At 42.5% G+C, this 24,764-nt stretch overlaps 1 non-coding gene across 1 annotated transcript; it reads left to right on the top strand.

The window, feature by feature from the left end:
- The first annotated feature begins 23,410 nt into the window (after nucleotides 1-23,410).
- TRNAH-GUG lies at nucleotides 23,411-23,482 on the top strand. The gene has a single exon. It is a non-coding gene; the product is annotated as a tRNA-His (tRNA).
- The last annotated feature ends 1,282 nt before the right edge of the window (nucleotides 23,483-24,764 follow it).

Genomic DNA, 24,764 nt, shown 5'->3' with positions numbered 1-24,764 from the left:
AATAGATCACTGTTGCAGTAGCTGCACAATCCCTGTAACTCCCTACTTTTGCTATTTTATGCCAGATTGTGGGATTTTTAGCTGTATGGATTTGATTTGGCATGGCTTTAGCCTCCTTCTTCTATGGCAAGAAAGCACTGAAGTTTTGCCACAATAGCCACTGATCTTTGTTGTTGTTGTTGTTGTTGTGTCTTTCGGCTTTTCCCGGTTAGAGGTCGTCACAGTGGAACTCCGGTCCGCTAATGATTGGCAGTAGATTTTTACGTGCTGAGTTGCCAGCCCTGATGCACAACCTTCAACGAAGATATGCCCATTCACGCATGTCTCCACACAGAAGATGGTCTAGCTGAGAATCGGACAGGACAATATCTTACTGTGAGGCGACAACGCTACCGCAGCACCACTTTATTAGCTTATATTTTATGCCCTTGTGCAGGGCAGTGTCAAGAGCATGTGGAAGGTGACTGAAAGCATTGGAAGCTGACACAGTCCTTGGCAGGATGTCCAACATAGCTTAGACTATTGCAACAGTGATCTATTCAAACATCTGTAATGGTAAGTTTATTTATACAACTGTACTTTGTTGTCCTTAAGGCATGGTTATGGTTGGAAATCTGCAAACATTATCCCACTTACTAGTCCAGTTTAGCAAATAATTTAATAAATAAAAATAAGCTTTCAGAAAGAGTTTTAAGTGAGGTGGTGTGTGGGCAGTGTATTTTTTTAATTACAGGTCTGAGATCATTATTATAGTTAATGTTAAAAATCTGCAGAGGCACAATACTTTTTTTTTTTTTTTTTTTGCAGGCAGACAAACAAAATATGAGAATTAACTGGTACATCAACAATTCAGAATAGTTACAGGAGGTGATTGGAAGTACATGAAGGAAGAAAGGGGGTAATACAAGATGAGAATGTATAACGGAGTTTAGAAAAAACTGTATAGTTTTTGGCAACCCTAGTCTCCTGATAACCATCAAGTCCATCCGTACTGACTGGTTTGTCCTGCACTTCCTGGGAAAATGAGGGCATTGAGCACTGCGAGAAGAGAGCTGGGGACTGTCATGAGTCAAAGATTTTATTAGATTTAATTTATCAAGTAAGCCTGCTTCAGACTAGCAAGGTCTGATTGGTATTGTATGCTTCACCTCCCAAAGATAGTGATGTATGTAGCATATTACATACAAATGTAAAATAAAATAAATATTTAACTTACTAAGATAGGTTGATAATCAACTTTTGTTTTAAAAGTGTTTTTTTTCCATAAAATATAAGCTAATAAAGATATGGTTTTGCTTTTAATACACAGTAATAGCAAATGTTAGCTAATGAAATGTATATTTTGCATCACCCTATGATAAATCCTAATAGCTTATACAAATCATTATGCTAGGTTACTCCGTAGAGTGCATATCACAAACAGTCTCTATTTCATGCGTCTCAGCCAATGTTAACAGGTTATTTTATTATTTAACATAAATAACTATGCTTGCTCATTTTATATGTCTATTGAACATTACCACTTCATAATACCAGAGTTATTTTCAAATTCTAACATTCTAACATCCAAACTATGCCTTCTCTCACGTAATTCCAGTTTCTCTCACAGTGAATCTCAAGCTCACTGCTGCTCCTATTTTTATCTACCTTCTCAAGCTTCCTACAGTTTCATCATCTTCCCTCCTTCTTGTACTTCACCTCAATATTGCCTTATTATCACTGTTTAGAACACGTAACACAAGCATATTACCAATCAGCCATGTTCTTGTTCATATGCCATACATGTATCTCAAATATTTACCACCAAAACCATGACACTGATCTACTGATCAGTCATTTCTCTATGATGGCACAAGCTATTTCATGCTAGTTTATTTTTAGCTTTCTTTTGTCCACGTTATATTACTCTCTCAGTTTTGTTGTTTATGTATAAACTATTTACTAGCTATATTTACCAAAGTTATATATTCTCTATTGTTATTGATTTCTTGTATTGTTACTAATGTGTTTTTGTAATGGAGATTTTCTCCCCGGGCCTCTGCTGAAAAAGGGCCACTGGCCCAGTCAGACATCCCCGGTAAACAAATGTAAAATAAATAATACAACTTTATCTGACAACTATTAATAATCTAGTCTCCATTTAAATGCTACCTTCATTGACTTTTTATAGCTCCATTATTTGTATAAAAGAATTATTTAGAAATTAAAACTATTTTTGCTTTAATCATGAACTTTTTGCATTTTGTGCAAATTATATTTCACACCAGTGTATAATGCATTTCTTGTCCCACTGAATATTATACCTATGGTCTGGGATATGTCAGAAAAAGGTCTTTCATCAGTCTGCCAACCCAGCTGTCAAATTACTTACTTAATTAATTAAAAACTTGTTCACAACATTAATATTAACGAGTACTGTGGGATGAAATATTGGTAGAATATTGTTTGTTTGTTTTAATCAATGTTAATGGTAAACTCACAGCAAGAGGCTCTCCAGTTTGATTCTCGGCTGGTGCGTCTTCTGAGCAGAGTCTGCATGTCCTCCCCACGGTCGAGTGAATTTAAAGACATGCAGGTAGGTGTGAGCATGTGTGGGTGTGCCTTCTTTGAAGGTTGGGTGCCGGGCTGGCCACTCGACACTGTAAAAATTCACTGCCAGTCATTAGTGGACCGGAACTCCGCTGTGGCGACCCCTAACCGGGAAAAGCTGAAAGACAGTTTAATACGTGCTACTTCCGAAGCCTAGACCAATAAAGCAGGCTGCTCAGGGAACTGTGGATGAAGACAGTTGAAAAGATGCACCCATAGCTAGGCAGAACTGCATCTAGCAGATGTTTCAAATGAAACCAGTATATAGAATATGAAAGCACTATTCATGTGTGGAGGTGGGGAGGGAAGAGAACAAATGTGAGTAAATCCATAGCAAATTTGGCAGTTTTATGGCATGTGGTGTGTAGTTTTAAACCAGTTATTTGACAGCTTATTTAACAAGTGACCATATAGATGCATTGATAGTACTGTTACCAAAATCTTTACATTGAGGCTGTAGATAATGCAATTCTCAGCATAATGAAGGACACTGAGAAACGCATTAACTTTATGTATGAAATTTTGTATGTAAAAGTCAAAGCTGAAATCTTGTTCTGGTATTATTCTAAGAAATGTTACACTGGGAACTCTTCTAATCCCCAGCCATGCAATGAATGCACCTGAATAAGGGTAACCCTGTTAGTAAGCTAGGACTCTGGTGTGAATATCGTACTTGTAGCCTTTAAGATATTGAATACTAAGTGGGATTCCTCTCTCTCTAATGTTTTAGAGTAATAATATATATATATATATTTGTAACCTAGACAAGCAGTGTGAGTCCGAGTGTTTGCATGTAAAACAAGAGTGATACTGCAGAGCAAAAGTACTGCATGTTATTAACAAAGAAAGGAAGAGCTGATAACAGGCTCTTGTGGGACAGCAGATGACATTCTGGTTATAGGTGAAATGCTGTTTCACTTCACACTGTTCCCTGTTACATACGCAAGACTGAACCAGCCAGTGTGTTTGAAACTGATAACTCTTTCTAGTAGAAGGTTACTAAGGACGGTGTATTGGTTGCTACTGTCTTACTGCTGCTAAGTTCTCTATGAATGCTTTCAATAAAAGTCAGAGATGTATCTAACAGCATGCTTAGAATAAAATCCATACTGTGAAACGGTTAAGACATTAACTGCTTATGTATGACTTTTCCAGAGGTTTAGCTAGTGGAGACAGCATGCTTACTGGTCTGTAGTTAGATGCAGCATTAAAGGAGCCTCTTTTGTGACATGAAAGAAACATTTTTTTGTTTAAAACAGCAGCCATAATCTGTTTGCTGATACTATAGCTAAACAGTATAGTTAATGGGGGCAACAGCAGCTGTTGCAATATTTAAGAGTGCGGGAGGGATTCCAGCAGTTTGTGGAAGTCCATAAGAGTTGAGTTTTTTAGAAGCAGGTAAGCATGTTTTTGTAAGTGGCTCTATGTTGATGGTAGGAGTTACTATAAGCAGGAGAGCTACCTTGACTGCAGACCCAGTGGTAGCAACCTGGAGGTCCCCAGCAAATTCCATCCTTGGGAACACCACAAAAACTATGCTCACATCACTCTACTACATCTTTATATATTCTCTTCACTTATTAGATACACAATACAGTACTAACCAAATCAATCCATGGTGCAGGACAAATTACTCCAAGACAACAGACAAATAAGCTTTCAGCTTCTAAAGAGTCAATACTGACATAGCCAAGAAATGTCTATCTAGAACAAAAGGACATGGTTCTACAGCTATTGATGCCCTTCCTCCGTCCTTAAAAAATAACTGGATCCATGTATAGCATACCCTCTGACTATCATAATAAACAGACACCTTAAGAAAGAAAAACTCCCTAATGTCTGGAAGCAAACTAAGCTTATTCTAGTTTTTAAAAAGGGTGAGCCCCTACAAGGAGAAACCTACCAGCTAGCAACATCCTTAGCATTCCCTCAATGCTACTCTCCCAGCACAAATTAACAGTCTTCCTGACTAAAAACAGCCTTATCATCCCTACTCACCAAGGATTCAGGACTAGTGCTGGTACAAGTTCAGCTTTCCGAAACCTGGCTGACCAGGTAGCAACCGGCTGTGACAACAGACTACTAACAGCTGCACTTGTATAATAATTCTCTCACAACTACTCAAACTTAAAAATATCAGCTGCATCAACATAGTATTCAACTGGCTTAAATCATAGCTTCAGAACAGAGCCCAAGCAATAAGCTGGCAAAGTACACTGTCTACCTCCTATAGCACAAATGTTATTATATGCCAGGGGTCAGATCTCAGACCACTTCTACTCATCATATTTACAAATTGCATGTATCAGCACACAAACAGTATCACAATGATATGGTATGTGATGACTCTTATTTGGCCAACAATGCAAGCAAGTTACAAACGCTCCAATCAGAATTACAAAAAGCTCTTTATACTCTCCAAAACTAGATCAACAAAAGCAACCTTATTCTCAATGGAAAATCCCCTTCAGAAAACAATATCCAAATCCTAGGATTCCATCAGAAAACGTTACCGTAAACAGTAGATGTAGTACCAAAATAGAAGCACCTCAGAGTCACTATCAACCACAAACTGTTGTTTGAAACTGACAAACAAGAAAATGGGTGTGCTCTATCATCTAGGCCCCAAAAATAGAAGTTATGTCCTTACCATAACGTTCCATTTGGAGTGTTCATCTCGCCTTTGTTCTTACACATGGGTTCGGAGCCGATCCTCGGCTCCGTGCCGGCCTCTTGCAAGCTCTGCATCGAGAAGAAGCTCGAGACAATCTAATACCCACAATCCCCCTCTGCCTTTACCTCAGATCTAGTTTGCAAGCAAACCAATCTACAGAATAGCACACTCATGCTTACATTACATATGTACAGAAAGAATCTACACATAACTATATATATATAAGCCAAACAGACATATATAAATATATATATATGCCAACTATGTACACAATATTGTAACAGTAGCAGAATGCTCCTGGCCAGGCATCAAAGAACGTTCTTCCTAAGGGTGGGAGGGTGGGACTGTAAGAACAAAGGCGAGATGAACACTCCACATGGAACGTTATGGTAAGGACATAACTTCTATATGTGATAGTGTTCAATCTCGCCGTTTGTTCTTACACATGGGTAGCGCCCCTAGCTCCTTGTTCCTGAGGAACTCACGGGAGGACGTTCTTGAGCACAGTGGAACCAAAGGTTGCCCTGTCCCTAGAAACCTTGTCTACCTTATAATGAGAAATGAATGTATGTGGTTTAGACCAAGTAGCAGCTGCACAAATAGCGTCCAGTGGTAGGCGGGCTGCATGAGCCAAAGATGTAGACACTGACCTTGTGGAATGTCCTTTGGGTTTGTGTAACAGGGTTTGATTTGAAGAATCGTAGACATAGATTATACAATCCGTTAACCATTTAGAAAGAGTTCTTTTGGTAACTGCAAGTCCTTTCCTGCTATCAGCAAAAGCCACAAAGAGTTGATCTGTTTTTCTGTGATCTTTTGTTCTATCCAAATAAAATCATAGCTGTCTGTGAACATCTAATTTGTGTAACATATACTCCATTTTGTTGGAGTGGTTTTGTAGAAAGTGGGGAATTCAATGGACTGATTAATATTGTTAATAGAACACACTTTAGGGAGGAAGGATGAATTGGTTCGAAGAGAAACTCTGTCAGAGTGAAAGATCAAATACGGGTGCTTGATGGAGAGAGCCTGAAGTTCAGATACTCGCCTAGCGGAAGTAATGGCTACCAGAAAGAGAGTTTTCCAGGATAAAAATTTTAATGGGCAAGAAGAGGCAGGTTCAAAAGGGGGCAACATTAATTTAGATAGCAATAAGTTTAGACTCCAAGGTGACGTAGGAGATCTGACCGGTGGTCTAATATGAAAAACTCCTTTTAAAAAGGCTTTACAAAGTCTGTGAGCCATAACAGGAGCTCCACATTCTTCCACATGGAAATTCGAAATGGCAGCCAATTGAACTCTTAGTGTAGCAGGAGAAGCACCCTGATGGAATAAGTCCGTTAAGAACTCTAAGATCTTATTCAAAGGAGCTATAAAAGGATCCACATGGTGTGTATTCGCCCAGAATACAAATCGCTTCCATTTGCTAGCATATGTCTTAGTAGTGGAAGCTTTATGCGAAGCCACCAAAATATCCTGGACTGCTGGTGACAAAAGATCAGACCTGGCTAAGTTGGGAATTGGAGCAGCCAAGCTGCTAGATGGAGGAGAGAAGCGGTATGGGGAACCCCGACGAGTGAGTCAATAGGTCTGGCTCTGGGTCCAGAATCCAGGGTCCCCGAATGCAGTGTATCTTCAGGAAGGGAAACCAAATTTGACGAGGCCAGAATGGGGCAATGAGGATTATCGTCCTGTGTAGGTTCTTGGCTTTCTGGAGAAACTTTGATATCAGAGGAAATGGGGAAATGCGTGCAGGAGTCCCGGGGCCAATCAGAAACCAGTGCGTCCTGGGGACTTCCCTGGAGGGGTAATAGGGCCAAGTAGCTCCTGCATTTGGCGTTCATTGGAGACACAAACAGAGCGCAGGAAGGCTGGCCCCACGCGAAAAATCCTTTTCGCCACTGACTGTTTTAGGGACCACTCGTGCGGTAACAGAATTGCTCTGCTCAGCCTGTCGGCTATGACGTTGGATGACCCGGGATGTGCGTTGCTATTAGAAAGCGACCCGTGGACTCCGCCCACTGCCAAATTCTCATGGCCTCTCTGCATAGCTGATAGGACTTGGTTCCCCCTTGCTTGTTTATGTACCAGACTACCGACATGTTGTCCGTCTGAACTGCAATAGTCCCTAGAGGAAGAAGGGGAGCAAAGTGTTGCAACGCTAGAAACACTGCCCTCAACTCTAGAACATTGATGTGCAGATTGTACTCCAAATTGGTCCATTCGCCTTGGACTGTCTGTCCCTGAAAGATGCCCCCCCACCCTATCAGGGAAGCGTCCGTGGTCACCGTAACTGTGGCGTGGTAGCACAAACGGTCTCCCTTTGGAAAGGTTGCACGTTTGAAGCCACCAGTTTAGATCTGTTTTGCATGTCTTTGTTATAAGAATCTCGTGTGTTAGAGGTAGTTGTTGAAACGACCATTGTGCAAACAGCAGCCATTGTAGGACTTTCATGTGCAGCCTTCCCAGGGGAATTGCAATCAGGGAGGCTGACATGAGGCCCAACACCTTTAGTACTAGTTTTGCAGGAGATTTCTTGACAAGAGTAGAAGACGAATATGAGTCTGAAGTGATAATATCCTTTCTGGGGGAAGCCTCAGAATCAACTGACATGTGTCTAACTCTGCTCCTATGAACAAGATGTTTTGTGATGGCTGAAGTAAGGATTTTCCGAAGTTTACGGAAATCCCTAGGTGAACACACAGTTGAAGAACAAAGTCTCTGGCCTGTAGTAGTTGACGCCGGGTGGTGGCAGAAAGGAGCCAGTCGTCCAGATACGGAAACACCTGGAATCCCTGGCGTCTCAAGTGAGACGCTACCGCTGCCATACATTTGGTGAAGACCCTGGGGGCTGAGGTCAGACCAAAGGGCAGGGCTCGAAATTGAAAGTGACTGGCCCCCAGCCGGAAGCGCAGATGATCTCTGGATGCCCTGGCCATTTTGATGTGGTAGTATGCATCCTCTAGATCTATTGAGCACATCCAGTCGTCCTTCTGTAAGAATGGAAGGATCGATTGAAGCGTGACCATTCGGAACTTTTCTTTCCTGACGAAGGTATTGAGGTAGCTTAGGTCCAGAATGGGCCTCCAGTCCCCTGTTTTCTTTGGAACTAAAAAGAACCTTGAGTAAGTCCTGAATCCTTGCTGGTCCGCTGGGACTGGTTGGATGACTCTTTTTTCTAGCAGCTTTGAAATTTCTATAGCTGCTGGCTCTCGCAGATGGGGCGGTACATCTGGGAGTCTTTTCTTTGGGATGGGCTGAGATAGAAAGGGTATGTTGTAACCTCTGGTAACCACGCTTTTTACCCACTTGTCTGTAGTTATGTTTTGCCAGGCCTGAGGGTATAAAGCTAAGTGACCCCCGACTGCCTCCAGAGCAGGACAGTCGGGCCTCCTCTCAGGAGTGCTGGAAAGGTTTGCCAGGGAGGTTATCCCTGTCACCTTGGTTTTGCGGACCCCCTCTGCCGCCAGGGCGGCGTCTTCCACCTCTGCCCCCCCCCTCTGCCTCTAGAGGGGGCATCACCCTGTGTGTTTGGGAAAGATCCTTGGGGTTTTCGAAACCACATTTTCCCACCACGTTGCCCTTTGGGGTACGGTCTGGAAGGGGTGGAAAAACGGACTCCAACAGCAGACAGAGTCTTTCCCTCCTGTTCACACCGGATAAGGGTCTCCTTTACTTTAGGGCCAAAAAGTGTGGCTCCATCAAATGGGGCGTTAGTAAAGGAAGACTTGAAGGCTTCCATAAGCGAACATAAGCGCATCCAGGATTGCCTACGAAGAGCAATCGCTGAAGCCGCTGCCCTACTCGATCCTTCGGCTGCGTAGGATATCAGCCTCATGGACGAGTTTACAATGGATGTAAGGGTGTTGAGATGCGCTGTAACTTTCTCTGAAACAGCAGCATCTGTAGTACCCTGGAGGGTATCTCCCAACTCTTTGACTAGATCCCTCTGTAAACGTGTAAAATGAGTCAAATAGTTCAGGGAACGATAGAGAAAGCCGCTGAACTGAAAATGCGCTTCCGTATCTGTCCATGGTCCTAGAATCTTTGTTAGGCGGATGGACAGATGAGGAAGACTCCGACATCTCCTTTTCGTGGCGCTGCCACCACCATGGTGTCTACTGGAACTCCTTTGGTGAGGTAAGCCTTGTCCTGTGGTGCCGTAATGTACTTATTTGGCTTCCTAGGGACTGGTTCCACCGTGTCAGGTGTCTCCCATGCCCTTCGAGCAATCAACTCCATTAACTCATCGAAGGGCGGAGTGACCCAGGAGGAGGAAGGGCGAGCACCAAATGCCTTCAGCAGAACTGACTCATCCTCAGAAGGGGGAAGGGACTGCCAGTCACCTCTCTGCTTCAGGATCTCCAATATATCCGAAAAAGAGACATCTTCCGAAAGTGACTTAGGGGACCCTCTGACTCATCTAAGTCAGTATCAGATGTCAAGGATTCCTGTGGAGAATCCAAGTGTCTCCTCTTACACAATCTCTTCCTAGGGACTTCTTCGTGGGGAGCATCCGAAGAAGCCTCGGAGGAAGAGGGGCACCTCCAGGGGTGGCTGAGACACTGGTGCCCGACGCTTGGATGTGGCTGTGGGTGCAGATGAAGACAAAGGCCCTTTATGGGGAGGAGAGGTTGCTTCCACTGATGTGGTTGTCTGGGTAGACAACACCTTCCTCATCAGGTCGAATGCTCCCGGGTCCCGCATCGAAGAGTCCCCCGGTTCCGAGGAAATGGGAAGAATCCCGGCATGGGCACGAGGCATCGACCCGAGGACGGAGCCGAATCGATCCGCGCCGAGGCCCCGAGGGGGAGAGTCGGAACCGAAACGTCGGTTCGACTCTCGGCCCCGGAACCCAGGACAGACCGTCGGCTCCGAGACTCCGGTATCGGTTCCGACGGAGTCGAGGTGAGAGGAACAGACCGAGAAAAAGACGGTTCTGGACCCGAGGGCTCCACAATCAGTAGATCAGCCTCTTCCGGCTCCAAAGACTGAATCGGTCTCGGAGGAGGAATGGATGGAGATACAGGGAGACCTTCAAGTTTCGACACCAACTGGGTGGAAACCGAAATAAGTTTGGAGAGGGCCGAATGCTCCAATAACTTCTGCACCACGCAATCCACATCGATATCCGAAAGTTTGGAGGAAGAACGGGTCGAAGGAACCGAAGACGGAGCCGACCTCAATAAGGTCGAAGGAGGGAGCTCCATCACCGGTTCCAAGACTCGAGGCTCAGGAACCGATACCAGTTGAACACTCGGCCCCGAAGTCTGTGGAACCAGTGATCTAACCTTTGTTGAAGAGCTCGGAGCCGATGACTTGGGCTCCGACGTCTTCGATTCCTTAGAGGACTTCGATGCCTGGTCAGAAGCATCCAAAGCCTCCTGGAAAGACGGTTTCAATAGACCTCTGTCCATTAGTTTCCTGCGCCTATCTGTCATGACCCTCCCACTAAAAGAGTGACAGATAGAGCAGTCCTCTTGCAAGTGGAGAGGGCCAAGGCAGTAGACGCAGGAACTATGGTTGTCAGTGACTGACATTTTCTGGCCACACTGACAACGCTTGAAACCTGACTTCACCTTCTCAGACATTATAGGAAAAGAGAGACAAATCCAGTAATACAGTCAAATCCGTTAAAGTTTGTCAAATCCGATAAAAATTGTCAAATCCGGTAATAAGTTTCCTCAACTATGCAAATTTATGAAGGGTGTAGGCCCCGAAAAATATTTAACCGATAAAATTAGTTAACGGTACCAATAACTCAACGAGACCACAACACAATCATACAGATAATACTGAAAAACATCAAATAGAAATAGAATCCTAATAAAATATAACAAAATAAAGTTATATCTTAGCTTAGACTCTCGAGCTAGCTCCCAACGATGCGTATGCAGCAGCGGCAAACTAGATCTGAGGTAAAGGCAGAGGGGGATTGTGGGTATTAGATTGTCTCGAGCTTCTTCTCGATGCAGAGCTTGCAAGAGGCCGGCATGGAGCCGAGGATCGGCTCCGAACCCATGTGTAAGAACAAACGGCGAGATTGAACACTATCACATTCATACTTTCTGCAATGAAAACAGTAGCCAAGACTCTTCTGCTTTACGAATAAATGCATGGATTGACAGGAAAATAAAATCTGAAAGTCAGTGCAAGAAAACTGACTCACAGCCACATAAGATGGAATAGAAAATTCCTATCAAACCAGTCAGTGCAATACCCTGAGCAACCTCAGATGGACAACTTCCAAAAACATCACATATACTCAAGGATTATTAAGTCACAATGTGCTACTCACAGCCACCTGCCCAGATGGGAAACATTTGATGTTTTGGTGCACTTGCACAACAGAGCTAAGGCCTTCCACATGTGGGCTACTAATAATGAAGACAGCCAACAACAAATGTGGACACAGTAAACCTAAAAAGTATTTTCCTAATTTTTTGTTTGTTGCATTGAACATGATCTTTAAAACTATACATAAGCAGGTAATAAATCCCTCAAAACTCTGCTCTGTTCTGTAACAGGGAAATGTCGATATAATACTATCTCAAAAACAACTGACAGATGGGAATATATATCACCTCTTCCCTGCAAAGATACAAGTGCAAAAGTATATAATCTTAAAATGTTGTAACAAAATCTCCCAAAAAATGATTTTACACTAGTAGTCATATGGCAAAGTTGAGTATAAGCTGCCCTGCTAGCACAGAGGCAGCAGGACATGAGTTTACAATGTGAAGGACATAGGTTCATCTATCTGCCCGAGCACCAACATGCTGCAGTTCTTAACAACAACTTTCAGTTTGACTAAATACTGGTCAGGGAAGATACTGGCAATGGCTTTGGTGACAGAAGAGTAGGACCCATCTATTATAATGCTAATAATAGGACCCATCTATTATAATGCTAAATAATGATAGCCCAGCACAACTACTTCTTAGTAATGTAAAAAGATATGACCAGTGCATGGAGTCTGTACAGATTTTCCAATCCTAATAAATCATACAGAATTAAAAGGAAGTGGACTCTTATACAGTTTTACCAATAAGTGATTCTGTAACTAGCACATCTCCATCATGATGTTATTTTTAATGGTCAATGCTTTGTACTGTAGTTGCAAGGATCCCGTCTTAGAAATGAATCATAGCAGGTTAATGACTGCAAGCATATACGCAAAAATTTTGATTTTGTACTTCAGAATGTTATCAGCTTATGATTAATTGCAATTTACTTTAAATTATATTTTGCAACATGGTTTTGCAGTTTCCGCTTTTATCAGCATGCTACAATTTTCAATGTTCATATCCTGGAATGGTAATTTTTTCAGTCTTTTTAGTTCTTCTGCAGACACATCGGTACTTACGTATTCCCGCAACCAGATTTACAAAAACCCACACTTTCTACTGTTTTCAAGAAACCGTGTCTGTAAACCTATCAAGGGGTGTGTAAACTCTGTAAATATCACTGTGTCACATAATTTTTCACAGGGGAAGAGGTATAACTGCTACAAACCTCTTCCCTGGGTACGTCCCCTGCAGACCTATACACCTGACTGCCACAACTCGTGAAAGTCACCACTTTCACAGCAAGACAAGGAATCAGGAACATGGCTCGTTGAGGAAAAACTGACCCACTTCATTTTGAAATCTCCTTTGGCACTGCAGACCTCTCAACTGTCCCTGATCTTCAGGGACATCCCTGAGTTAGACTCCGATTGTAGGTCTGTCCCTCTTAAAACTGGTGACCGCTGAAGAAAAGATGGTGAATTGCCCTTAATAAATAATGATAGTAATTCAGAGTTATAGACGTTTTACGTCAGAAAATCTATATTAATCCACATTCTCTTATTCTGCAAATGTTTCAAGCTAATAGTACACATATTTAACAAATGTCCCCGATTGTCCCTGATTATTTGAGGATTTGTCCCTGATTCTGTTGAGATTTGTCTCTGATCAGTTGAGAGCTATGTTTGGCAGGTATCTCAGCAGGTGTCACACACCCGTTACAGACCGGCCTCTGACAAGGTACGTTCATTCACTTTTAAGTCAGAATTACTGATGTAACATTTTAGTTCTGTTTGCAGTGGTTTGCAGAAGTGACTCCGGGACTTTTTCCCCTGTAATGAAATCTAGTTGTTGTGTATGACACGGCAGTTGCTACATGCTGTGCTGGATTTCAAAAACCGTTAAACCCGTTCCTTAAAATTAACCCCATGCACTGGAAAGTCAGGATCACTAATGAGGAATGCAGGCTTTGTGCAGCGGTCTGCCAGTACGGACTTCACAGAGGGCATGAGGGGCACCACGGAGGAGTACAAAAATTCACCATCATTCCTCCAGCTGCCTCATGCCCGCTGTGACCAAGGAGTGCTTAGTTTGTCAATACACCCCTTTTCAAGTTAGCATTCCTGCTTTCACAGTAACATAACGAATTAAGTGTCTTCGCAAATCTGATTGTGATAATACGCAATTACCGAAATATCTTTGGTTAGTTTATTTATTTTCAAACTGTACTAGGGAACTAACACCATGAGTTTACCCACTTTGCCCGGACTAATTTAATACATTGGGTATTTCTACATCAGGTGTGTGGATTCGGTGATTAAAACAGGAAATGTGGGGCAGCTGTATCACTATGCTTTTGCATGGAAAGGACTTACTATCAATAAAATTAGTCCAGTAATACCCATCCCATTAAGCATAGTCACCCAGGTGCAACCTTTTCCCAGAACTGTAGTAAACATCATAATATACATTACCTGCTACTCTGACACCAAATCCATTGCCAATATTCTTGCTAATAAACTTTTCATAATTTCACTTCACCAACAGATCCCTCTGTTTTGCCTTCCCCTTTACCCCCCCTCCCCATATCACCCGGGATCAGGTCTTGGCAGCACTTTTCAAAACCAAGGAAACTAACATTATGGGTCCCAGTAATATCTCTGGCTGTCTGCTGATGAGTCATAAGAACCACTTACACAAACACTACCTAAATCTTTTCAGACTAAGTCTCTCTACAGTTTATGACCCAGATGTATGAAGAACTTCCATTGCAGTACCACTGCACAAGGGCAGCCTGAAAACTGAAACTAGTAATTAGGGACTAATTACCCCACCAGTATCATCTACAAAATTATGGAACACGTAATTGCAGAATAAACAATGACAGTCATTGAATCAGGACTTCATTCCTTTGACCCAGTTAAACCATGCGGTAGGAGAACTTCAGTCTCTTGACCCTAACCAGTTTGGACTTGCTAAAGGCAGATCAAGTCACTTCAGCTTAGCATGAGAGCCAGACTGTCTACATTTCTTCTCCAGACCAAGGACTTTGGCACAATTTCTTATGCTAGTATTACCAAAAAAACTCACCCAGCTCAACACAAACTGTTATGTAGTCCCTTTGATATCTAACTAGCTCTATGATAGAACTCTCGCTGTAAAGGTTGGGGTACTTACTGTAGGAAAAAATGTCACAAGTAGCATCCCTCAGTGCTCAGTCCTTGGACACTTCCTGTTTGGCATCTGCTTCTATCATGTGAAAGCAGAAGTCAAAGGACTGTAGAAAACTAAAGTTATAAATGACTGCAAACTGGTAGAGTTAACAAATCACATTTTGACACTCAATTTCTCTAGTGTGGCATAATAATCGTGGTTTCACCCTTAATGCCAATAAATGCAGTACAGTTACATTCAGAAAATCCAGCATCCTCATCTAAATGTCACAACACCCCCCCCTCCCTGCCGGACAGTCAGATCTGAACACTTGCGTATCATATACAGTTCCTTCTACCAACCATATCTCAGCTATGGTTATAAAATTGTGTTGTTTTACACACCTAATTCATTAAGACATTTTTTGGGGTTCAAAAATGTCATAATCCCATTGCATCCAACAATTATTAGACCTATCATCAAATATAAGGCCCTGTTTGTCATGTACCTTTTCTCGCAACTAAACCAAATTGAAAGAACTCAGCTATTCCTCATCAAGACAATGTAATTTACTCTGAAAGGTTAAAAAAAACATTTTCCCTGCACTCTGCTCCTGCAGAAAGAACTGTAGCTAATTGTTCTGACTATGAAAAATCCTACACTTTCTGATCTCTTTCATCTATGCAGAACCTGTGACACAACAAACACCTGTGCTAAAGACCTAAATCTTTACCACCACAATAACACCTACTGGCATGGAAAGAACTTATCCCAATGCATCCCTTGTTTTTGGAACAGAGTCTAGTTATACATCACAGTAACTCCATAGCAACCTTCAAAGAAGACGATGAATGGATAGGACACCATAAATTCACACTTCGGGTATGTGAGAACAGACTACCTACTATGAGATGTGATTAAGCTCCTCTATGATCACTTAGGCCATAAAACTTAATATAACTTATGAACCTAGGCTACATGCTTGGCTTACTAAGACTTAAAAAGTCTTAAGTACCATGGGCTATACCGCACTTAAAAAGAACGTCACTTAGAGTGTATGTCTTTCAGGTGATCACTAGTCTCAACAAGTTGAAGGAACAAACTGATCAGACAGACCCACATTTATGCATCTCTACATTCCAAAGTAGTTAAAACACTAAGTCAAGTTATGAAGTTTGGTAAGATTCTGAGCCCTGACTTTTTGAGCACTCCTTCACATTTCTAAGATGTTAAACAAAAAAGAAGTTATGTACTCACCATAACATTCCATGTATGTAGTCCATCTCGCCGAACATTATTACGTGTGGGTTTGGAGTTGATCCTCGGCTCCAACTCAGCCCCTTTTAGAAAGCCTGAAAACTTCTGATTGGCTTGTGGCTAGGAGGTATCCCATGGTGCATGAGCACATTCCCCAGATCTTGTTTGCTACTAGTCTATCAGGATAAGACAGGAAAAGGACAAAGGTCCGGAAGAATAAACTGTAATAAAGGCGCCCTTTATGGTATAAACCACTGCTGAAAAAGAAATAACTGTTTCCAGATCCTCCAGGAAGGGGGCTGGTGGGTGGGTGTGTAATAATGTTCGGTGAGATGGACTACATACATGGAATGTTATGGTGAGTACATAACCTCTTTATGTTATGTAGTCTTATCTCACCTCCATTATTACATGTGGGACAGCGTCCCTAGCATTTTGAATGGGTGGCTCACTGGAAGACACTCCTGAGTACCGTGTAATCAAACGAAGCTCTACCCCTGGAAGTTAAACCCAATTTATAATGGGAAATGAAGGTATGAGGGGTAGCCCATGTTGCTGCTGCACATATATTATCAATAGGCGTCCTGGCTTGGAAGGCAGCAGAAGTAGAAAAAGACCTGGTGGAATGCGCTTTGACTTTAATGGGTAACTCCTTTCCCTCAGAAGTGTAAATTAAAGAAATACAATTAGAGATCCAGTTCGATAGTGTGACCTTAGAAACTGGCAAGCCCATTCTTGTCTCAGCAAAAGAAACGAATAGCTGTTCTGATTTTCTAAATCCTTTGGTTCTGTGGATATAGAAACGCAGTTGCCTATGCACATCCAATTGATGAAATCTATACTCTGCTTTATTGGTGTGATTAGGGAAGAACACTGGCAATTTGATTGTTTGGTTTAAGTGATAATGAGAACACACTTTAGGGATAAAAGAAGGATTGGTCCAGAGAGAAACCCTATCTTTGTGAAAAATTAAATATGGAGGTTTAACTGATAGGGCTTGTAGTTCAGAAACTCATCTGGCTGAGGTTATTGCTACCAGAAAAAGAGTCTTCCAAGACAGGAATTTCAACTGACAACTATGGGCTGGTTCAAAGGGTGGCAAAGTAAGTCTAGAAAGAACTAGATTCAGATCCCAGGGAGGAATGGGGTCTTGAACAGGAGGTCTTAACATCATGGAACCCTTAAGAAAGGATTTGCACAGTTTGTGAGACATAAGATTGGAATCATTAATCCCCACATGAAAATTGGATATTGCTGCTAGCTGAACTTGGAGTGTAGCAGCTGCTGAACCCTGGTGAAAGAGTTCTGAAAGGAACTCTAAAACAATAGTAATGGGAGCTGTAAATGGATCAACTTCTCTGTTACGTGCCCATATAGGAAATCTCTTCCATTTACTGTGATACAATTTTCTAGTCGAAGGCTTGTGAGAAGAGGTAATAATATAGGTTACAGCTGGAGACAGATCATGAAACCTGACTAGTGACAGAACTGGAGCAGCCATGCTGTCAGTTTGAGAGTGTGGAGACTGGGGTGAAGAGAACCTGACATGTGTGTCAAGAGGTCTGGCACTGGGTCCAGAGTCCATGGATAGTCGAATAGGTGAGGCTTGATTAAAGGGAACCAATTCTGACGAGGCCAGTAAGGAGTGATGAGGGTCATCTTGCTTCCCAACAACATCGTTTTCTGTATGACCTTGGGAATTAGTGGAAAAGGAGGAAAAGCATAAAGGAGTCCCGGGGGCCAATCGTGGATGAGTACATCTCTTGGAGACTCTCCCAGAGGGGGGATGAAGGAGAAATAGGTGCTGCATTTGGTGTTGATGGGGCTGACAAAGAGATCACAGCAGGGCTGTCCCCACTTGTGGAAGATCAGATGGGCTACTTTCTGGTTCAAAGACCATTTGTGAGGTAACAATATTGCCCTGCTTAGCTTGTTTGCTATCACGCTGGATGTCCCCGGGATGTGCATTGCAATGAGAAAGCGCTGGGAAGAAATTGCCCAGTTCCAAACTTGCAGGGCCTCTTGACATAAAGGGTATGATCTGGTTCCCCCTTGTTTGTTTAGATACCAAACCACCGACATGTTGTCTGTCTGGATAGCTATCGTCCCTAGAGGGAGAAAGTCATAAAGTGCTTGCAACACTAGAAGCACCGCTCTCATCTCTAGGACATCGATATGCATATGGGCCTCTTGATATTGCCATGTGACTTGGACAGTCCTGCCTAGATAATGCCCCCCTACCCTATCTGGGAGGCATCCGTGGTCACAGTGGCAATGGGTTGGTGCAGTACAATGAGAGTCCCTGTGGTAAGATGACCTGGCTGAATCCACCAGCAGAGATCCTTTTTGCATGAATTTCTGATCAGTATCTGGTGATGCAGAAGCAACTGCTGAAAGGACCACTGGGATGACAGGAGCCATTGGAGTATCCTCATATGTAGTCTTGCTAATGGTACCAAGGTTATGGTTGACGCCATTGTTCCAAGATGCTGCAACACCACCTTCACTTTGACTCTTCAAAGAGGAAGTATCCTGTAAATTTGCTGTGCAAGATTCTGTATTCTGTCTGTAGGAAGTCTGGCTATCATAGAAACCGTGTCTATGTTTGCTCCTATAAAGGTTATATAGATTGAGTGGGCAAAGCTGAGGATTTTTCCCAGTTTATAGAGATTCCCAACTGGGAACAGAGCTTGATTGTGGAATCTCTGGATTGAACTAGACGATGCCTGGTGGTGGCGGTCAGGAGCCAATCGTCCAGATATGGAAAGACTTGGATTTCCTGATGCCTCAAATGAGCTGTTACTACTGCCATGTATTTGTTGAACACCCAGGGGGCTGTGGTGAGACCAAAGGGCAGCTCCAAAACTGGTAATGATTGGCTCCCAACCAGAAGGATAGGTAACTCCTTGATGCTTTGTCCATCATTATGTGGTAGTAGACATCCTGGAGATCTATTGAACACATCCAGCTGTCTTTCCCTAACAGAGGGAGTATGGATTGTAGAGTGACCATTTGGAACTTGGACTTCTTTACATACTCATTTAACCTGCTGAGGTCTAAGATGAGTCAACAGTCTCCTGTTCTTTTTGGAACTAAAAAGAACCTGGAGTATGTTCTGAATCATGTCTGGTCTGCTGGGACCTTTTGGATGACTCTTTTTAATAGCAGCTTTTCTATCTGTATAGCCGCTTGATCCCAGTGATTGGGTGGTACATCTGGGATTCTTCTGGGAGGGCATGGTGGAAGGGAAAAGGGTATAGAGTAACCTCTGGTGATAATGTCTTGTAGCCACTTGTCTCGAGTGAAATTTAGCCAGGCATCTGGGTAGAAGGACAGGCGACCCCCGACTGGCTCCAGAGATGCACAGTTGGGTTCCACATCAGGAATGCTGATAGGGACGGTCACAAAAGGAATCATGACCTCCCTGATTTTGTAGGCCTCCCCTGCCTCTAGGGTGACGTCTACCATTAGTTCCTCCTCCCCTGCCTCTAAAGGAGGGATCACCCTGTGTATCCTGGAAAGGTCTCTGTGATTTCTTGAACCACATTTTACTGTTCTTCTGACCCTTAGGGTAAGGTCTAGAAGGAATGGTAAAATGGACTGCCATGACAGAGAGAGTCTTTCCTTCCTGTTCACACCTGGTGAGGGTATCTTTCACCTTGGGTCCAAAAAGAGAGGATCCGTCCACGGGGGCATTAGTGAATGTAGACTTGAAAGGCTCAGCAAAGTTGCATAGACGCATCCAGGAATGTCTCCTTAAGGAGACTCCTGAACCCGCCACCCTACTTGCACCATCAGCTGCATATGAGATCAGCCACATGTAGGAGTTAACAATAGATGTGAGAGTAGCCAACTGAGTAGACACTGTAGATGGGACTGCTTCAGTAGAGGTACCCTGAAGAGTATCTCCTAACTCCTTTAGAAGATCTCTCTGAAGTCTCGTAAAGTGTGACAGATAGTTCAGTGATCGGAGTGTAAAAGCCACTGAAGAGAAGATATGCTTCCCGAACCTATCCATCATTCAGGATTCCTTATTGGGCAGATGGATAGAAGAAGAAGTCTCTGCTAGCTCCTTCTTAGTGGCCGCCTCCACCACCATGGCATCAACAGGTAAGCCCTTGGATAAAAATTTTTTGTCTTCAGGGGTGAAAAGAAATTTATTCGGCCTCCTGGGGACCAGTTCCATGGCATCAGGAGTCTGCCATGCTTTCTGACTCACAAGATCCAGTAATTCATCAAATGGAGGAGACATCCATGAAGCTGAGGGTTGAGACCCAAAAGCCTTCAGGTGCTCTGACTCCTCATCAGACGGGGTAACGGTGGGCCAGCCGCCTCTCTGCCTGAGGATCTCCAAAATGTCTGCAACTCATCGAGGTCAGTGTCAGATGTAAAAGACTCATCAGGGGAGTCTACATGCTTCCTCTTACAAGATCTCTTCCGAGGGGGCTCCTCAGCAGGGTCCTCTGGGGAGGTCTCAGAAGATCAGGAGCCACCCAAATGGAGGTCCTGAGGCTGTGGGTCTCTGCCATCCTGGAGAAGAGAGAATGCTGAGACTGTAGTCAGCACTTGAGGGAGTATAGCATCGGTACTTCTATGTGGGGTGGATAAACTATCCAACATGCTCCTCATCCTCATGAAGACTGATTCCTCTGGCTCCAAACGATGCCCCAGCTCCAAAGAGAGCATAGGTGCCGATGGCTCCAAAAGGATTGGCTCCGAGAATGATGTAGGGTCCGAGCTCACTCAGGCCGATGCACCAAGAGGGATGCTCGGCACTGAAGAAGTTCGGTTCCAAGTGTCCCCCTCGGGGTCGACCGAAGAGCTTCAGACCCTAGACACTTCGGACGGTGCCGAGAGTGTCAGAGTGGAACTCGGCTCTGAGACAACCACACAGGGTGCTGGAGCTGAGGACACCACTATAGTTGGTACCGAAAATATTGGCTCCAAAGACCCAATCTGGGTTGGAGGAAGAAAGAGAGCAGGAATGGTAGCAGGAGTTGGCTCTGGGACTGAATGGGTTGGAGCCGACAAACATTTTGGCAAGGCCGATGACTTGAGGAGTCTGAGCACCACTCTCTCGATGTCTTCTTCAGATAGACTCCTGGAGGATCTAGAGGACAGTGTGGAAGACCTTGTTCTCTGCAATATAGGCGATTTTAGAGTGGGGGAGACCAGTGGAATGTCCATTGACCGGCTCCGAAGAAGACTGCTATTGATCGGTGCTGAAACACTTGGTGCCGATACTGCAGGGTCTATGTCCAAAATCTCAATTGGCCCTGAAGACTGTGGAGCCGAAGAGACAGAGACCAATTTCGATCTTGGTAACTTCTGTGGAGGTTCAGAAGCAGAAGTTGGGGCCGGAGAAGGCCATTTAGAGGTCTTGCCCTTATCCTTCCTACATGAATGTGACCTAGCAGAGGAGGAAGAACTGGCTAGGTCTTCCTCGAAGGAAGGCTTTAACATGCCTTTCAAAATCAGCTTATTCTTCCATTCCTGGAGTACTCTAGGGCTAAAAGAATGGCAAAAGAGACAAGTTTCTTGTCCCCCCTAAGCAGTACACACAGATGCTATGTCCATCGGTGATGGACATTTTATGCGAACATTTAATACACTTTTTAAAGCCTGACTGTTTGTATTTTTTAGGTTCCTTAGACATAATGGTGGTAGAGAAAACCAACACACTCACACAACAAGAGAGGAACTAGATCCTCTAACTTAAGCAGATCTAGCCCACAAAAAATAAAAGGGGGTTACTAGGGTCTCTAACTTAAATGAACCTAGTGCAAGAAAAGAAACAGGGACAAAACTAGAACCTCTAAGTTAAACAGTCTAACAAAAAAACACACACTCACCGGATACCACACACAAACGGCCAACAGGCCCAAGTAAATTTTAAACAGCAATAAGGTCAAATCCAGTTAAAGACACAAATAAGTAATCACAATAAAACTGTCAGCAATAGACTATGACAGAAAAAAACTTCACTAGAAGCAAAAACTCCTAATAAGCAATAATAATAATAAAACGGAATCACTTAGCCACAACCAAAAGAAGCTTCTGACTGAAGACATGGCAAATGAGATCTGGGGAATGTGCTCATGCACCATGGGATACCTCGTAGCTACGAGCCAATCAGAAGTTTTCAGGCTTTCTAAAAGCGGCCGAGTCGGAGCCGAGGATCGGCTCCGAACCCACACGTAATAATGGAGGCGAGATAGGACTACATAACATTACATCCTTTACTGCAGGAACAAAAAGTTCAGAGTCAAAGAGTTTCTTTTTTTCTTCTATTATTCATGTCACCATAAGGAGTCAGCATTTGAGCTCCTAATAATTGGCAAATATTTCTCGGGAAATGTGCAAAACTGCAGTCAGAAGGCAGCAAATGGGATAGCTGTATTAAGTTAGGGTTTAATGCAGGCAGGCAATACCCCACACTCTCTGCTACTTATAACAACATAATAGGGTACCAGCATTTGCAGGAAAACACAAATATTTGTTTTGTTTTGTTTTTTCACAAATAATTTCTTTCTCATATTCTAAGCAACTTCAGAATAAGAAAGCTACACTTCCAAAACTACGCTCACATTTTTGTGATGTGAGCACCTGTGTTTTTGAAAAAGAAACAACTCCTACACTCCACAACTTGCTCATGTAAGAAAAGATAGCACAGCCCTCTGTGATCACACTGTTAAATGTAATTCCTAAAAACAGGAGAACAGAAGCATGTCAACGTTTTTTTTGCTGTTGAAATAAATTTTAATACTCACTGTGTCAGCAAATGTTAACATATATGAACCTGTTCAATCCCATTCCTATAGGACCGTTCTGCTCAGCTTATAATCTAGTATTTGGTCAAAGACATGACAGCCCCAATTCCATACTTTTTAGTAGCATCTGTATTGTATTTAGCACTTGTTTTTGCACATTTTGCAGGTAACCAGCTAGCTCCCCGAGGCATAAGTGGCTCTCTTTTTCTAAGGCAACCTAGGAACACGGTCTAGTATAGTGACTTAAGATGAATAGTGAGGGACTTAACCCAGTACTACAGGATGAAGACCATAAGCAGCTCACAGCACTGACCTCTGAATATGAAGGAAAGCAGTTACTTTAATGCACAAAGGGTATTCATTTCTTTTCAATCATGAAATGGGCAGAAGAAAATCCTAGAGCCTAACTTGCCAAATACTTTTCAGCCTGGCTATTATTCCAGCTGAAACCAATGTCAAAAAGTTGTGATAGCGTCCAAAGTTTCCAAAGTAGAAACAAATTCTGATGGATTATGATCAGTGTTACTCAATATGATTATGTAACTTTGTGATCACACATGTTTTAATCAACACCTTCTGCAAACACAGCTTCATGTAATCTATATGTTTAGACAAGTATTCTGTTTTTTTCTTTCATACACAGGAGAAACATGACACACAACTCAGTTCTTCAGTAGCTTGCCGTGATCGTATAGTGGTTAGTACTCTGCGTTGTGGCCGCAGCAACCTCGGTTCGAATCCGAGTCACGGCAGGATGTCAATGTCCTGACACGGCAGGAAGAACTTATTTTATTAATGAAAAAAAAAAAAACAATGTTTAAAACAGAACGTAATAAATTTACACTTGGAAGGCCAGGCTTCTTCTTGGAATGTCACACTAGTACTAAGAACATTGTGCAAGAAAGAAATCAGCCCACAACTGGTTTCACATTGCTTCCTTTATTCCTTATCTCTAAGATAGCACTGCTCCAATACCATAACTTACACATTCAGTATCCCTTTCTTCATGTCTGTTATTCAGTTCATGTAGTGCAACAAATGGATAACTGGACATTTTTTAATCTCCCATATTCTATTAGTATGCAGCAAACCTTGAATCTCATAGTTGAAACTATACTTTAGTTACAGGTATCCTGACATTAGGATGTGGCTCATGAAGATTTACATGTTGTTTTCTGTGAAAAGTCACTCAGTGACATCACACAGACTACAATATTTCTTATCTTCCTAGACCTAAAAGGACAATTATGACCTGCACACATTTCCTTTCTCCAGACCATGTTTTCTTTGTACAAAATGATCCACATAAGAAAGTATGTCTTTCTGTAGCATTCTCATCCTATTGATTTTTTCAGTGCATACCATGTTGAGTATTAAATAACTCTCATAATACTTTTTAGGCGTGTACATAATCTCACCCACCATATTTTGAGATCCTTAACAAGGAAAATACACAGCAATGGATTTGCCAATCTTGTTATTTCCCATCCATTAAGGTCATAAACCTATATAGTCTGTTGTAATTCACTGCTCTTTCAATGTGTACTGACATTTACAGAGGTTTTCTTCCAACTCTTGGGGCCATAAATCTACTGATCAGTTGGGAATTTCACAATTCTTTTGTAGCTTCATAGTGAAGAAAACAGATAATGACAGAAACATCCTGACATGAGAAACTAAGTGATTTTGTGTATTTTCAAAAAATTGTAAATTATACAATATTTTGCATCACAAGAAGAAAATGTTTACCACAGTGTATTTAAAACATGACAAAGAATCCAAACCAGAGTTTTTCACTAGAAAAAACTTTTAGACATTTAAACAGAGATTCTCGCCATTGTAAGCAAATGCAAACCAGCTTTGGCATATGAGGACACAGCAAGAAAATCTCCTCTACTAAGGATTCAGACTGTAGTATAAAAAAAAATGTAAGCCCAACTTAAAAAAAATCATATCAGTATGTCTACCCTATTGAGGTATTTGAGTAATAATAAGATGACAATTAGTAACAAATACTTGGAGTACCACAGAGAT

This window comes from Protopterus annectens, chromosome 2.part0 (genome assembly GCF_019279795.1).
Source record: "Protopterus annectens isolate FY-2018-M chromosome 2.part0, PAN1.0, whole genome shotgun sequence".
NCBI lineage: Eukaryota > Metazoa > Chordata > Ceratodontiformes > Protopteridae > Protopterus > Protopterus annectens.
Note: the sequence above shows the minus strand (reverse complement) of the source record. Positions and strands in the feature narration are given on the sequence as shown.